Source organism: Ammodytes marinus (genome assembly GCF_949987685.1).
Source record: "Ammodytes marinus genome assembly, chromosome: 13".
Classification (NCBI taxonomy): Eukaryota; Metazoa; Chordata; class Actinopteri; order Uranoscopiformes; family Ammodytidae; genus Ammodytes; species Ammodytes marinus.
The window spans coordinates 5,613,915-5,632,153 of NC_137217.1; positions in this window are offsets into that span (position 1 = coordinate 5,613,915).

The following is an 18,239-nucleotide window of genomic DNA, read 5'->3' on the forward strand; positions in this document are numbered from 1 at the left end:
GTATATTTCCTTTGAATCCCTACCTATCCTACTTGTATGCTTTACTTCATTGTTTTACTTTCATTTTGGCTTCTCAGTGGAAACGAGGCATCTGTCTCTCTCAGTAGGGTTCTTGGATCTGGATATTTTATGCAGCCTCTCCTCTTGTATCTCTCTCTCTCCCCCTTGTGTGCATGTTGTCGTTTTCTCTTTCCATCCCTCTGTGTGTTTGTTTTTCGTCCTTTCTTCTTTATGTGTGTGGTTGTGTGGCCTTCCAGGTTACCATGGTGGAGAGGAGCCCATATGGCTCAGGCTTGATTTGTCAATGTCTGCAAAACGACAAGCTTCAGATCTTGCTGCCTTGGGGCTGTGTTAAGGAGTGTGAGGGTGAGAAAAGTGAACAAGCTCAACAAGCTATGTAGAATAAGGAAGACTGGCTCAGTGATTGGAGGGAGAGTTGAGCTGGACTATCTGGAGGCGGTAACCAACAGGAGGATGCTGAGGTCTTACTGCAATAACTACAACTGCAATTTGTATGCACCTGCAATTATTTGGTATTGAAATGTATACCGAATGATTTGCTTTCTTAAGTTTCTCAATTCTCTTTTCACATTGATGTCTTTGTGCTGCTGTAACACCTGACTGTTTTCTTCGGGGATCAATAAAGAAATAGTAAGTGATGTAAGAATTTTTTTAAAAACTAAAAAATAATGGCTGTTAAAGATATTTGTAGAAGAAATATACAGACGCAAACAGACACAGTATTGTCAAATAAACACGAGATGTTCATTTTGGTCCTTTCATATTTATACTAGTATCATATAAAAACCTGTTATGGAAGTCAATTAGCCAAAAATCGCAAAATTGACCAGTGTTTGAAAAAAATATATGTTTAAGCCTGTAGTGTCTCACCTTAAGAGAAAAAAAATCCAGTAAGGAAGGAAAGACCAAAAATGGCTGAATCCTCCGGCAAGCTGCACTGTTTCAAACACATTTGAATGAGTACTCTAAAAGTGCCTGGAGACTATTCTGCTGCCAATGACGCAGCCTGCATACAATTACCATTAATGTGGCCTGGAGCTGTATGTGTGTGCACGTAATACTCCCAAGATTGGGTTTGTGTGTGAATTTGTAATGTGATCGCGGCCGTGTGCACACCGAACACAATCGGTAATATGGGGTGATGTTAAGTCACACTCTGGGGGGTGTTGAGTGGGTGGCTGGCTGGCTGGGGGGGGGGCAGAATCTAACAGAGAGGAGAAAAAAGGGCTGGAGCTGAGGTGCTGCCAGTCTGCACGTAGGCCACTGGAGAGAGAGAGAGAGAGGGGAGGGGACTGCTGCCAGGCCTGGGCTCCGGTTGGCAGAGATCTGATGGGGTGAAGTCTCACGTCGCATGCTGGCACACAGCGTTCTGAGCGGATCACGTCACAGAGAACCGGGCATGAATGCTCATTGTGGGGATATGATGAATGTAATCATTCATGTCTCCCTTCAAACTGCTACATTTGATCCGGTTGATGAGGAAAAAGGGAGGTCAGTAGCTGGAAGAGGCCTGAATCCGGTCAAGGAGGTTGATATCTCTCGGCCAAATGTGTTTTTATTTTTTTCAAATTCATCCATCTGCCATTCTCTCAGAGTCCCTGGGATGCATAATGTCTAAATTGATAGTGTATCCACAATCGCAGCTCCGGAGCAGTATGTGACAACATTATATCCACAGTGAGACACACTGTACCTGTGCTCAGGTTTGTCCAGGAACTCACTTCTGACTCACTTCTGTGTGTCATCAAAGGCAAGCTAGTGTAACACCGGCATCCACCAGTCGGGGAGCAGTTGGCAAACTTCACACACACGCATTCACCTCATCACTGTAGCTACCATGACATTTGAACCAACGTGCTTTGCATTGTTCCCCACCACTCCCAATTGGAACTGTGAAACCCTGTTCATGTCACAGTTATTCCTTTTGGGATTTCTACTACAGACCGCCTGTTTGTGCGGCGCTGTGTCTAATTGGAATATCAAAGAGTGTAGGACGGTTTCCCAGACAATCTCAACCAATCAGACCAATCTCTTACTGCATTAACTAACATACAGGGAAATGTGACTGTTTGTGCAGGTGCAGTTGGAAAAGACAATGCGTGCTTTGTCAGAGAAGAGGCAGAATTAAGACTTTGTTACTGTTCAGGAAGGGGTTTTAATTTTTTCAGAGCATTGTTTGACTAGGGTTAGGGTATAGGACCTGAAACTGATTGTGAGTCTATGAGAAAAATGAGAGAAATGTTTGAGGTACGTGTCTGCCTAACAAATATGAATCAGTTATCACCCCGCCCACTACAGTACTAGGGTATCAGGAGTCCAGGACACAATATGCCAGGGCAACTATGTCCGCCTTGTCCATCTAAAAAAATAAATAACTGATTTAAATTTGAAAAATATTGTTTGCTTTGAAGGTCCTCTGAATCAGGGCCAACATATCCCTGCATTGCTTCCTCAGACAGCTTGCAGGTGACATGGGCCTCTGTCACATTCTAGGCAGGGCAGATGTGGCCGCAAAGGCGTATATTTGGGAAAAAGAGATCAGAAAAATACCAGTTCAGGGGGTCCAAACATTCTTACCCCTAACTAGATATTTCCCAACGATTTCAGACACCCCTACAGTGGACTATGCCATCTTAACCTTTCCAACCTACAACATATTTAACCCAATAATACACTTCACTTTATTACCTTCAAGGTTCTGAATTATATTGTGTCAAGTGTCTAACATGGGACCTGTGATTACAACTTTGGAGTGTGAATGGCAAGGTCTCATTCTCCATGATTGTTATTACGATTTTCATGATGTATAGGCTCTCCACAGAAGCTCCCTGTTTACCCCAAGCCTTGCTCTGCTCATTAAAGCATTGATGAAACATACTGTTTCTGCCACTATGTGTGTGGCGGTATGGTGGATAGTCGGGCCAATAAGAAGAGGCCATTCAGTATCTCAGTACAGAAATGTTGTAAGTTCACCACAGTTCAGCCCCTCTTCGTGGTCTCGTCCCGTACATATTGGAGCAATGATAATTGCACACAGCCTTAGTTATACAGCTCATGAAGGTTAATTAACATTATGAACAAACACAGAAATACTGTCACTAGGCATAAGCTCAAGCAGTGGAATCCTGGGGCCTCATTTATCAACAGTGCGTAGAAAAGGTTCTAAATTCACTCTTACGAATGAAATTTAGTATGTGCTTAAGTACAAAAAAATCGGTATTTATCAAACGTTCGCTGGCGTATCGTACGCACACCAGTAAGTCATCAATCTTGATAAATCCCACATGTTCTTAAGTGTCATGCTCGTTCACGCTCAGCCCATTTGCATTCAGAAACGCCTCCAATTAACCATATATGGTCACAACACATCCCTTTATCAACCATCTGAATGGGTTTTACCCCTCTCCGCCACAATGGTAAAGAGCCGAGGGTAACGAAAAGAAACTTCTCTAACACAGAAATGGAAACCCTTGTAAACGAGGTTGAATCGAAGCAAAACATATTTTGTTGGCTCACTTAGTGCAGGCATTAAAACAAAAGAAAGCTTGCTGCATGGGAAAATGTGATATTTTCGAGCAAGTTGTAAGGCAACGGCATTGTTTGCCGCGATCTGACAACTTTACGTGCAGTCATTCATAAACTCTTTCAATAAAAAAGAGATGAAGATAAGCTCCTAACAACAATAGAGTTACTAAGTGAAATGAGTGATTGGCGAGTCTGGCGAGTCACCGCGGCTCGTCCAGCTCACAGCTGAGTGCTGAGACGCACAGAGAGCATCGGAGGGATCCTCCGCTTCAAAACATGTAAACGTGTGACACATTTAATGAATAATCAATTAGAGCTTACCTAAAAATAAGTGTGCCATATAACTATTTATTGCATTTAGGATGTTAGCTCATTTGGACGCTGTTTTGACCATCTGTTTTCATTGATGTATTGGCGATATTATATCTACTTCAGTTTCATTACTGAGTCGTGATCAGTGTTCTTAAAGAAACTTAGATTATAAAACAAGAGGTCCAAAACACAGATGATGATTAAACAAACAAATGTATGACTTTATATTACCCTAGAAATGCACGGGTGGATTTGACGCGTGGCCTTTATAGATATAGGCTAAAGAGAACGCTGGCGGTTCTAGTGTTAATGCAGACGTTGAAACTCTTAAATGCTTTGCTTTGTGCTTGTAATATCGCTATTCTACCACTAGATTATGTTCGTAAGCATGGTCAGAGTTGTGCTTACATTTACACACATTCATAAGTCTAAGTACATTTTGGTAAATGCCATACTTTGCGTGGCAATGTTCTTACGCCCTACTTACGCACAGATTTGTGCGTAAGTACGGTTGATAAATGAGGCCCCTGACATTTCGGTCCTGAAAAGGAAGGCTTGTCTGAGGAAAAAAAATGCTGAGAGCAAAGCGAGTTGATCCAAATTTTCGTTGAGCTTTTCCAGTTCAAGGTCTAAGTGGAATGAGAAAGGCGCTAAGCCAATTGCATTCTCGTGTAGCCAAGGGTGTGGAATATCTGCCAGACATTTAGTGAAGGAATGACACCTTCATTTAACATTGAACTTTTCTTACCATCAAAAGCTGAAAATGAACATGGATGTTGTGTGTCAACACACTTTTAAATGAATATCTAAAAAAAATATTGTATTCCTTGATCCATATTACAAAAAAAATATTGAATTTGAATCCAGTCTGTTGTGGTAGGAGACAGAACAGTTTGTGTGGATATTTAGAGAATGAACGGCAGCTTCATTTAACACAGTAAGAATTCACTTTTCCTACACCAAGCACACTTGTGCTGGACTGGTTTAATCACAATTGTTAATATTTCACAAAAATATACAATATAATAGTCAATAGGATGATGTGAACAGGCCACTTAAGTGTGGTTTTGGTCTTTGGCCAGTAGAGGGTACTCTAGTTCTATTTAAAAAAACATTCAAAGTGTTTTACAGTTACAAATCTGTTAATTCTCCATTAACAAATAAACCTGTCAGATGGATCAAGAACAATTGTTCACAAGGGGGACTGAACTGTTGCAGCACCACAACATTATTCAAGACAGTTTTTGAAATGGACACAACATTAGACCTATTGATTTACAAGTGTGAACATATACACAAAATACCAATTGTTTTGTGAAAGTATGCCTTTCAAACAAATGTATTACAATTTGAATAAACCGTTGCACCTGTGCAACCCCCTGCAGCCTTAAACCTCCTATGAGGAACATTTCAATGTTTATGAAACAATTTTTTCTCTTATGATCATAAATGACCTTTAGCAAACAAGACCCTCACTAAAATCAATGCTGCTTTTATAGTTATTATTAATGCCTTAGACAACTTAGACAAATTGATTTACAGAAAGGCCTGTGTTTATGAGCTATTATATATATACAGTACTACAGTATATATTTCGATATATATACATTACCTTATCACTATGCATCCTGCCGTCTCTCTTTCACTTGCTTCCTAAACATAGGCATATACATGTGCTGCCCCCACGCGCTAGCAAAGATCTATAGGACAGCAGGAGCTGGTCTCGTAAAAACATTACTGCTTTTCTCCAAGGGAAGCAGTAGTATCAACAAAAAAAGAAAGTTCCTTGTAAACAAAGTGGTGGGCCGTAGCCCACTTTTATTCTCAGAGAAAATGCTATAATAGAAAACAGTTTGGGCACTAACATGTATCTTGATGAAAATTTCTCGAGAGAAATATGTATTTGTTTACAGTTTTTTTTCGATTGCTAAACCACAGTGGGCACAACTGGAAAGTGTAAAACTCTAACTACACTATGCACAGCAGCAGTTCATGTGGACCAAACTCTAAATCGTTTTTCATTGCTTAAACACAATTTTCAAAACTTTACACACTTATCTCATGGCTTAACCACAGCCTGCACAACACTGTGGATTTCCAGCACTTTGTTCAAATGCTAAGACACTGCTGTCACAACTGTAAATCACACATTCAAAACAGAATGGATTTCAGCCTAGTGCATTTCAAACACTGCTGATTGCAATTTCAACTGAAACACTAAGAAGGTGTCTTGTTTTAGACTTGTTTGTGAACATACTGTATAGGGAAAGCTCAAAATCATGGTCTCTCATTGAGAGAGGCAGGGTTGAGGGTGCAACGCAATCTGCAAAGATCTAAAGTTGCATCTGTAATACGAATTTTCAAGCAAACAAAAACATAAGAGTTGCATCCTTACAGTAAATGACAACATTACAGGAATTGATTTCTGTATTACAATTATAGAATATTTACACAGATACATTCTACATTTGGAAATGTTATCAATAAAATATACAGAATATGTATCTATTGAAGCAATTTCTGATTTTGATTTATTTTTGTTATCTAAAAAAAATTGTTTGTTATAAAATAAACTATTTCATGTGAAAGAATTTCACTCATTCATCAAATATTAAAAGTTGGTCATTTGTGTATTGGGGTTTGATGCTAGTGTTTAAACTCTGAGTATGTTCTGAGTGACTGTGTGTGTTATCTCAATGAGGCTGGTTCATAGTGTTTGCTGCACTGAGCCTATTTTGCAGGTGAAGTGAACTGTTCAGCTCCAGTGACTGTTGGTACTGCAGACTGTAGTTAGAGTTTTGCACATTGAGCTACAGTTGTGCCCACTGTGTTTTAGCGATCGAAAAAACTGTAATGATCTACGTTTAGTCGTACTGTATGTTGTTCAAATCATTACTGTAACATTCTTTAACAGAATAACTCAAACATGTCTTGTTACGGTAACTCAACAATAGATTATATTAAGGCCAACAGTTGTCATTCTATTCATAAACTTTTTATAAAAATGTCTTCCGTCCTGGATAGCGGAAGACTACATTACTCATGATCCGTAGTGGGTGGACTGGTTCAACTCGTGTTTTGGGCTGTCTGACGTGGTAGTGTGATTGCTTTTGCAAATGGTGTGTGTGTGTGTGTGTGTGTGTGTGTGTGTGTGTGTGTGTGTGTGTGTGTGTGTGTGTGTGTGTGTGTGTGTGTGTGTGTGTGTGTGTGTGTGTGTGTGTGTGTGTGTGTGTGTGTGTGTGTGGTTGTGTGTGTGTGTGTGCGTGTCAGATTGTGTACCGTGACCACATAAATGGGATAAAGACAGGATTATTACACTGGACTTTAACTTTTAATCCCTCCCCTTGTCACTTTCATGTATTTCATCAAACTGGACTTAGTTTAGATTTTAGATTTTGCATTCAGTGGGATTATAATCTGTGAAGGTGACTCTTTCTGGCCACTATTTCCACTACATATATAAATGTTCTATATTGTGTTGTCAAAATGCTCTCTGAAACTAGCCCTCGGATTCATTTATTAATTTTTACGTGTAAATATGTATTTATTTATGTATTAGGTACATGTTTTGGTAATAATATCACTGCTTTTGATCATCAGTGAACAATCAATCAGGCAAGACTATTTTAAGTTGAATTGCTTATTTAAAAGACAATGAGGAACTCTTAAATGTTTATTAAACCATCTTGTTTTTCCTCTTCATCATCATGAAGGACATGTTACAGCAGATGAGACCATCAGCGAAATGAATGCTATTTTTATATATTGTTAAATAGAAATTAATATGTTTATGAAATGTAAAAAATGGTGGGATGTATTCCCCCCTTTTTTTACATTTCATAAACATATTAATTCAAGGAAAACATCACAGACATACGGTAAATACCTAAATAAACAAATACAATGGAAAATTAAATGTGATAGTAAATATATTATATATGGGTATTAATACAAAGGCAACTAAACTCAGAACCTAATTTAAAAAGAATCATTATACATACTATACTGTAGATATTTGAAACAGGCCAACAGTAAAGTGTTGTTTTGGATGTTGCCAGTAGAGGGTGCTCTAGGTCCATCTTTAGAAAATCACTCAAAGTATTTCATCAAACCAGACCCCTGTTAGTATTTTCTATGTATTCTCTATCAACAGTTGAACTTGTCGGAGGAACCAAGAATAATTGAATAAACGTCGAACTGAACTGTTGCAGGACCAAAGGATTATTAAAGCATTCAGAAAACAACAGAAATCGTCAAGAAGTCTGGTTAAAGATCATGCCAAACCACTATCAAACCCTTAACCCAAAGTTTTTTTGAGAACCAAAATTGGTTGCAATTTCTTTGTGTTAATAAATCAATCATATCAGTCTCCTGTAAGGCATTACCTGTAAGTGAAGGAATCACAGCTTCATGTTGTGGATGTATAATGTGGAGCTGGATAACTCCTAATCAGCAATAGTAATAGGACATTGTTAATGCTTTAATAGATAGATAGGTTGGAAACAGGGATATAAGTGCAGCAAATGGTATGGGCTGGATTTGACACAAAGCCACTGCGACAAAGACCTGGGTTTAATGGGATGCACTGTACCAGAAGGCACTCGAAAGAGAAGACGACCCAAAGAGACCTGGCATCGAACAGTGGAGAAAGAACTGAAAGCCATGAAGCAGAGCTGGAGTTTTATCCAAAAGCTCACCCAAAACAGACATGAGTGGAGATCCTTTGTTGCTGCCCTACATGCCACTATAGGCATAAAGGGCAGTAAGTAAGTAAGTAAGGGAGACCGGGGTAAGTAGGCACACTTTTTACTCAAGTGAGATTTGCTCATCACCAAAACATCTTTCAATAGTCATTCCTACATTAAATTGAAGTTTAAGGTGTTGGCTTGAAATGTGAACCCCTCACTTTTTCTAACTTATTGCAATAAAGAAGAAATTTACCATCAAAGACACTCTAACACATTGTGACAACCGACCCCATCAAGGGGTCGGTTGTCACACACTGTGGGGTTGTTTGTCACAATGTTATCTTTATGGGAAAAATCTTAAAAAGAAGACAAGAAAGCAGAACTACATTTGAAAGTTTAATTTCATTGTCAAGTTGAAAAATAGGCCTACATAACTTTATGCATCTTAACACAAAATGAGCAAGGAATTAACAACAATGAAATCCATATTAAGACCAACCTACTGTATGTAACAACATAAAGAACAAAACAAATAGGTCTAACAATAATAGCCTACTCAACTAGGATACACACATTCACTATCTGAGTTACAGTGATAGCAAATGCAGGGTCTGCTCACTCTAACTAAGCAGAGATGGTGTGCCCACTGGTTGCACATACAACACTTCTCCCTTACCTCCCCTGAACGGGTGCTGGAGAACGTTTCCATACAAACCAAACACAAACTATCCTCTTCATCTGATGAAGATTCCTCCTCCTGTCTCTTTCTCTTCTGTTTCTTCTTCCCCAGTTGGGGTGGAGTGCACTGGGGTGCAATAGCCTTGGCAACTGGTCTAGTTTGGTATGCACTGGGTCGTTTTGATTTTGTTGCCCTTTTTCTGTTTTGCATGCTAGCTGCCTTTCCTGCTCAATTCTCTCCTTCTCTGGGGTGTCAGTGAGGATACAGCTTGACATTTTCGTTTGTTATTGGGTTCCTTTCCTGGCTGTGACAACCAACCCCCCAAAAAATGTGACGACCAACCCCAACTGGAATTTATTGCTAGCATCAAGGCCAACAACCATCTGACAACTAATTAGCTTGCTAAAAACAATCTAAACTATAGCTTACCCTTCACACTTTTTTAGGGTAACAAGTGTTTTGTTATAAACCCATTGTGTGAAAGCCTAGAAGAAAAATACTGAGGAGCTAAATATTTTCAATTTGACATGAAAAACACTAACAGTCCTCTCACCTCAAATGCAGCAGTCTAACTCCAAGGAAGACTATGTAGGTGACCTCTGATCCCAGTTGTGGATATTTACATACCAAAATTTAACAGACAGCACCTTCTGGTTCCGAGATATAACGATTGTGACAACCGTGTAACAAATTACCCCGTTCTCCCCTAAGTACTGTACCAGTTGAGATATCAGGTGCCCCTGGTAACACCTAAGTAGTGCCACCTAAATTCTGTTAATCTGCAAATAAGGTTATTGTGTACCCAGCAAACCAGACCCTATGATTGGCTTATTTAACCGTATTACCTTTTAGCCTCACATAAGTAAAATGACTTCACATGTATTTAACAAAGTGGTAAAAAAAGGAACTTTTCTCGGAAGTGATTATCCTATATGCAGAGTGTATTTGAAAGCTATCTTAAAAAATGCTTTTTTACCCCTATATTCTTTAATTCCTTAAATAGACATCAGAGGGTCTCTTCTTTATAGCAATGGCAGCTTCATTGAACACATAGTGGTAAAAATGAACCTTACATTATTCACAAAACGACCACCCGAGTGCACTGTCCACAATGACTTCTCTCAATCTATCCCAGGAGGACTAGGATTGATGCCTAATATCATCAAATTCACATGTGTTTGGCTATGGTTTGAAAAAACAACCATGTTACGGGTTTTAATGCTTTCAAATTGGGCCATTTATTCCATACAAGTTTGAGTGTGTGAAGTTTAGCTCTGTGTACACACACACACACACACACACACACACACACACACACACACACCATCATTTCTTAATACACACAGATGCATCACACACTGGCATCCCTTCCAACACACCCACACCATTTAGGTTGAAAAAAAATGTCATTGCACTGTGGGGGGCAACAATATGGCAGGACAGACAACCAGGAAAATTGCCTGTAATTCAATCCTATGCCAAATATAGGGAAATGGCTCTAAATGTTGATGCTTTATGTCGAGGATGAAAGCATAACATCACAGAAATAAATAGTTTATGCTGTAAAAACAGCAGGACCAAATTGGTTAAAAAAAGGACGTTTTGAATGGAAGTCAATGGGGGACAAAAACGTCCTTAGCAACATGAGTGTAACAAAAAAGTGTCCTGCCTTTATTATAGATGGTACAAAGTTGCTGAGAAGAAATTCACAAAATATTTAAAAAATGTAAATATCATTAACCGTTCTATCATTGTTGTATCACTTATGTATTATACTTCTTCAATGTTTTTGGTTCCTTTGTTGTTTTTCTGAGGATATCTCACTGTATCAGCAGTGGGAGTCCTAAGAAGACACTCAATGTGGGTTAGGTACTGTATCTACATCTTTTCATCTTCGTATACTGCAGACCAAATTATATTTCGAGATGTCTTAGAGTATCCAACACTTTAAAATTAAGAGGGTTGCCACTCAAAGTCACTGCTGGCATATTACATTAATATTATAGATAGAAAATAACTCCCTCAAAACCAAACAATAAAGCAAATAGCAAGGGATGAAATACAGTACAGGTCCCTACAGCATGTCACTGGTTAAGAAATTTAATCATTATTTGTATAGAAGTCTAAATACACTGTGCAAAGACAACTAGGTAACTGCACATTTACTTTTGAAAGTGATATTTTGTTCACATTAGTGGAGGCAGCAAACCAAACCGCAAGTAACATCCATGCAACATATCATGCACTCAATCATCCATCTACCAGAGTTGATGCAATGTCTTTGCTTTGGTGCTGTCCATGCACTTTATTGTACAGTTAGAGTAGGATGTCTGTGTGCATGCACCTTTAATGCTTCTGATGACACTATAGCTAGTTTTACAGCTATTTACTTTGAATGATTTACACAACATTTTATACAGCATATTTATAATACATTTTCTATCAAGGTTGTTCTGTTTAAGTTTAGATATCGCGCCATTATGGACAAGCAGGCCAATATAGTCTAAATTGAAAATCAAAAAATGCATGATTAGACTATTATCATAGGTAAAAGAGAGGGGAGGCCTCTCTAACCCTAACCCTGTATGTGCCTTAACGTGGGTCTGCTGCTACATCTTCTGGTGAGATCATTGGCCACCAGTTTAGAAATCCCAAAGTTGGGGCGCTCTGGTGGCGTAGTGGATAGAGCGCGTACCATATTGGCTCCGGCCTTCGTTGCAGTTGTCGCGGGTTCGGGTCCGACCCCGTGGACCTTTACTGCAGAACATCCCCCCTCTCTATCGGTCTCCCCATTTCAACTCTGTACTGTCAAATAAAGCTTGAAAATGCAAAAAAATAAATCCCAAAGTTGTAAATGATATGTCCCCCGGCAGAACTCAGTAAAATCCAGCAAACATTATACAATAAAAAAAAATAACAATATGTCAAAGTTTATTCATCGTTAAACCATTCAATGAAAAGTCCCCCTTTATTGTGTTGATTTTGGAACTTGATTGTCAAGGTGGAGAGTACTGAATGTCTTTCATTTTATTCCAATTATTATTTTATTTTTGTTGCTGTTGCCTAATACAGTTTTTAGTCACATGTAGTCTAAAGAATGCTTCAATCACCCTGACTATTGTTTTGTAATGTGGTACATGCAATAGCCTGAAGATACATGAGTCACCATCCTGCTGAGGTGATAAACAAGATGGAACCTGAGGAAGAGTCATCGAGAGGGTAAGATTAGAGAAGCCTACACACTGTCAAGTACTTGCAAATAAGGTTTCATGTGGAACAATCTATTTTTCATCCTCTGTAGCAAGTAATTGCCAGCACCCATAAAAGCAAGACATTTATGACATTGGCCAAATCTTTGCTCATAACTGATGTATTGTGCTTACATGTATCAAACAAAATGTACATATCGTTAGCAGGCCCGGATGTGAAAGATTACACTAGGCATACCGCATTTTTTCGGGCCCCCTCCAAACGGATAGGCCTAGGGGGTCTTTTGGTTAGCGTAATAGCATAATAGCCTAAGTCATATTTTAAGGGTTATAGAGTAGGGTAAAGTAAATGTAGAGTAGAGTAGATGTAGAATAGAGTAGATGTAGAGTAAATGTAGAGTAGAGTCAATATGATTTAGGCAATTATGCTATGAGTTATGTCAAAAATTACAAAAGGGAAAAGTTGGCATGCTACAATGGTTTTGGTGACTTAAGCTTCTTAGCAATCACAGGCCAAAAACAAAAAAAAAAAAAATTCTGAAATTCAAGTGTGTTTGTAGCAAAAATACAATCATTAGCAGCCACTGTCTGTTACTGTCATTTTCTTTAAAAGCACAGATGCTTCAGCCTAATCCAGGGCTATTACCTAATGAGATAATATAGCCAGTTCAGCTGACTTTGCCCTATAGAGACAAAGAAACATGGGTTAAAGTCGATTACAGGATTACTGTATAGGTTCAGATAAGCAGCTTCGTTAAGCCCATATGGTTCCACAGGAATGAATCATGCCTTAATGTACAGTAATTATCTCTGCATATGTATATGCTAAATTATTTTTCCCTCACAGATAATATTCCATTCTCTCAAAAACCAGGGGCATCTGAGCTTAACCGCCCATCCGTCAATTCTCTGTTCTCAACGTCAATATTATGTACTGTATACATTTGCATTTGTTCCAGCTGTGGAGTGTTGTGGGCGAAACAACAATGTGTTAACTGACAAGAACAAGAGAACACGGGCATCATCCCAGTACAAATCCATCCGATCAACAGAGTAGGTTTTTTGTTACAAGTATATTACTTTTAATTATTTACTTAATTAATTTCTTTTAAACAGGTGACATCATGTTCAGCAACTGGCATTTAAAGGGTTAAAATATTTTAAAATAAATATGAATATGGTGTGTATGGTGAGAACTGAAGTTGAAAAATAAATGTTTTAAATACAGTCATGTTATTTTTATAGTCATATCAATCCTTAATGTCCATAAAATGCCCTTAGGAGCCTATTAAGGAGTAGGATGCACCAAAAAGTATTCACATTGCCTGTGCAACTTCCACACATCTTGCAGACCAGTTGCGCTTAATGGCAGTCTGATGTTTATACTAAGGTTGCGTTCCGAATCGCATACTTTCTACTAACATCGACGAAGTGACGTAACATCGACGAAGCCTCCATATGAAAACAAACGGGGATGCGACGGATATAAAAGCAAGAGGCAAGATCAAGGCGCAATGTTATGATGAAATAAGAGAGTAAAGTATGTCCCAATAGTATGCCTACTGCATCCTAACTAGATTATTTTTATCGTCGGATGTAGTATGTAGAATAGAAAAAAGAAAGAGTATGCGATTCGGAATGCAACCCAAGTGTACAGGTGTAAAATCTTTATGATACGATTTGTCATTTTGCGCCTTTTCATCGTGCTTTCTGGCAGGGCGTTGAGTCCCAAGAAATTAGCGATGATAATGATTCAAATAAATAATCTTTTTGAGCAATTCAGCTGCTGAACCCTATGCAGATTTAATAGATAGTTGCTCAAAAATACATTTCTACAAAAAAATATGTGTGAATATCCTGGCATTCTTTGCTCCCTTACTGCAAAACAAGAACAAATGTAAAGAATGTTGCCTTTTTCTGGTGGTAAATAGTACTGCATTCAAGAGTTAGGTTGCATGTTCAACCTATAATGTGGACATGACCCCAAGGAACTGTGTCCACACACATTGAGAAACAGACAAATACTGTATTATTGCATACAATAATACAGACAGTGGCAAAAGTTCTGTATTAGTTTTATTGGATCTCAGTGCTGCGTTCGACACAGTTGACCACAGCATATTGCTAGATCGACTTGCAAACTGGGTTGGACTTTCTGGAACTGTGCTAAACTGGTTTGAATCATACTTAAAGGCCTACTTCACTGGTTTGAATATGAAGGTGTATTGAATTCTGAGATCCTATGTAGTATAAATGTGCAAAAAAAATTAAAATCGGGTCATCTTAGCCTGAGAAAAGGCAGAAAGAGTGTTTTTTTTAACCCTATATTTCTCTTTCTCGTGACATCACAGAAAGAGAAATATAGGGTTAAAAAAAACTTTCTTAGTAAATATTACTGTGACGTCACAGTAAAAGACATGTGTCAATAGGCAATTTCACATCCGAGCGAACAAATATTACATGCGGGGTCCCCCAAGGTTCCATTCTTGGGCCTCTTCTCTTTAACATATACATGCTACCGCTAGCTCAGATTATGAACAAAAACAAATTATGCTACCATAATTATGCAGACGACACACACATTTACATAACCATATCACCAGGAGACTATAGTCTGATTCAAGCACTAAGTAAATGCATTGAACAAATCAATGACTGGATGTGCCAAAACTTTCTTCAATTAAACAGCGACAAAACTGAAGTAATTGTCTTTGGTGCCAGGGATGAACAATCAAAAGTCAGCGCACAGCTTAAATCTGTTATGTTAGAAAGCACACACCAAGCTAGAAATCTTGGAGTAGAGATAGATTCCGACTTGAATTTCAAAAAACACATTAAATCAATTACTAAGTCAGCCTACTACTACCACCTTAAAAATATATTGAGAATTAAAGGGCTAATATCTCAGCAGGACTTAGAAAAACTTGTCCATGCATTTATTTTTAGTAGACTTGACTACTGTAATAGTGTCTTTGCAGGCCTTCCTAAAAAATCAATCAGACAGCTTCAGCTAATTCAGAACGCTGCTGCTCGAGTCCTCACTAGGACCAAAAAAGTAGATCACATTACCCCAGTTCTGAGGTCTTTACACTGGCTTCCTGTCACTCAAAGAATTGATTTTAAAATATTGATGATGGTCTACAAAGCCTTAAATGGTTTAGGGCCAAAATACATTACTGATCTGCTGATACGTTATGAGCCGCCCAGAGCCCTTAGGTCGTCTGGGACAGGTCTTTTAAAAGTCCCCAGAGCTAGGACTAAACAGGGAGAGGCGGCATTCAGCGTTTATGCGCCCAATGTCTGGAACGGACTGCCAGAGAGTCTGAGGTCCGCTGAGACTCTCAGCTCTTTTAAATCGGGTCTCAAAACTTTCTTGTTTCCCTTTTAACCTGTAATTTTTTTTTTTTTTTAGTAAAATTTTTTAATTATTTTATTTAAATGTTGTATTTTTATCCATGTTTTAAATCTGTTCCTTTTTTGTATTTGTATTCTTTATTTGATTTTAACCCTGTGAAGCACCTTGAGTGGCCCTGTGCCTGAAATGTGCTTTATAAATTGTCTTGCCTTGCCTTGCCTTGCCTTGCCTTGCCTTGCCTACAAAAACAAGGATTGACAAACATCTTCCAGTACAACGTTCCAATGCATACAGTATATTGCTTGTTTTAACATTATATATATTTTCTTTTTCTTGGTGTTTTTAATGCCATATTTCACGTTGTTGCCCTAAGGCAACAGAGAAACGTCTAGGTGAGGGGTTACATTTTATTGCATAATACCATTTTCATGTAGGATCAGTTGAGCTAAAATACTAGTCAAAAATCTGACTCAAACCGCTGCATTTCAACAGGATATGTGATCTTACGCAACTGAAACCATGGCAGCTTTGTCACACCTTCGCTTGTGTTTACTCGTGAATGGTTTACCACTGTTCTGGAAACAGGAACACAGCTCACCACAAACTGCTCCTTGTGTTTTAGATATTACGATAGTGTCTGATTCTGCAGCATCTACACAGTATGCACTTTGCAGAGATGTTTCAAATAGTCTAATTTGTGTCACTAAAGTCAAAGTCAAAATGTCTATAGCACATTTAAAAACAACATCAGTCGACCAAAGTGCTGTACAAGGTACAATACAAAATAACATACAAGACACATGAAAAAAAAGTTAGGAGTGTCAAAGTCTCAACTTGTGTTAAAGGCAAATGCAACAAAAGTGAGTCTTCAGCAACGTATTAAACTGTTCAACTTTACAGGGACCCAGGTTCTATTCATTCGCACACAGTCATACTGGCGGTGATAAACTACGGTATTAGCCACAGCTGCCCTGGTTGCAAAGGTGATTCTCCACCACTTCATTGATTACTCTAATAGCTACCACTGTTAAAAACATGAATTGTAGGATGAGTACAATGGTGATTGATGGCATGCCTATTTAAGCATGTTATCGCTCTTTTTTAAATGGGCACTTCCAGAAGTGGGCCAGCAAGCTGTGATGGATTAATATATGAATGATTTTTTTATGATCCGGTGCAGTTCTTAACGTCAATCGGGATATAATTGCAGAGGAGGAATGCAGAAGTTACATTAAATCAACTAGGGGAATAAAGGCCAATTTCAGTGACAAACTGATAGAGACATCAGGCTAGTTTAAATAGGTTTAATGGGTAGAAGATCAAGTCTTGATGTTATCAGTTATGGCTATACATTAAAAAAAAACATTTAGAAGAAGATTCACCTATGCCATCTGGGGTTAAACATGTAAACCATTCTATCCTTGGGTGTTATTTTCACATATACCAGACTATGCAAAATGAGCGTGGAGAACATATTGGCTTCCTTTCGCAGTCTCCTTTAAATACAATCTGTTATCTATAACCTTTATCTTGTTTTTTGCACGACTCTCTTTCGGTAATACAGTATATAGATGTGAAAGATATAAACATAGGACATTTGAGGATAGATTATTTAACCACTAGATCATTGCTCTTACACGCTAACCTCACTTCAATACGTTTTGTTAACTCCTGCAAATTTAAATGAACAACTGTTATGCTACCTCGCACATAATTTATTGCGCTGGGTATAGGCAGTGCGTGACAAATCATTTTCCTGTACATAATTATCTGTTCTTCTGACACTGCAAAGAAGAGTAAAATGAGTTTATTTTATCCCCGAAAAGTTTACGTAGGGCACACAACTCCATTTTCATATGAAGGGAGTCAAGGGGATTCTGTAGAACGCATGTCATTACAACAACTAATACTCAATGTTCCTCAGATTTAAAATGCATGTCACCATTCCAATGTCAGTAAAGAATCCACCTGAACCCTACGTACATGACCCACAGACAAAGACACGCACCTCCTGTATGTCATAGTTACTCACGTGACCTTTAAAGTTAAGATCGGAAAATAACTCAGAGGTTTCAGAATATCTCAATGTATTTCAGAGGATGTCTCAAAGCATCAACCCGTTTCCTGTCTTTGTTTTTAGAGACCTACAGCAGGTATGTAAGTCGTAATCTTTATTTCAATGTAAAATAAAATCCTCTAAACATTCCTTAACATTTTACCAAGATGAAATGTGTATAATCTAAAAAAAAAAAGCAGTGTTCCTACAATTGACCCTTGTGGAACTCCAACAGATTTAAATCTACAGATGGAAAGTGGTTCCTTTCCTACAAAGAACTTGCAAACTATTTATTAATTCTGTATATGATAATACAGATTCACTGTCAAATGTAAATAAATCCTAGTTTGGAAATAACAGTCTATTTTTTTAAGAGTTTACCACTCAAAAACTC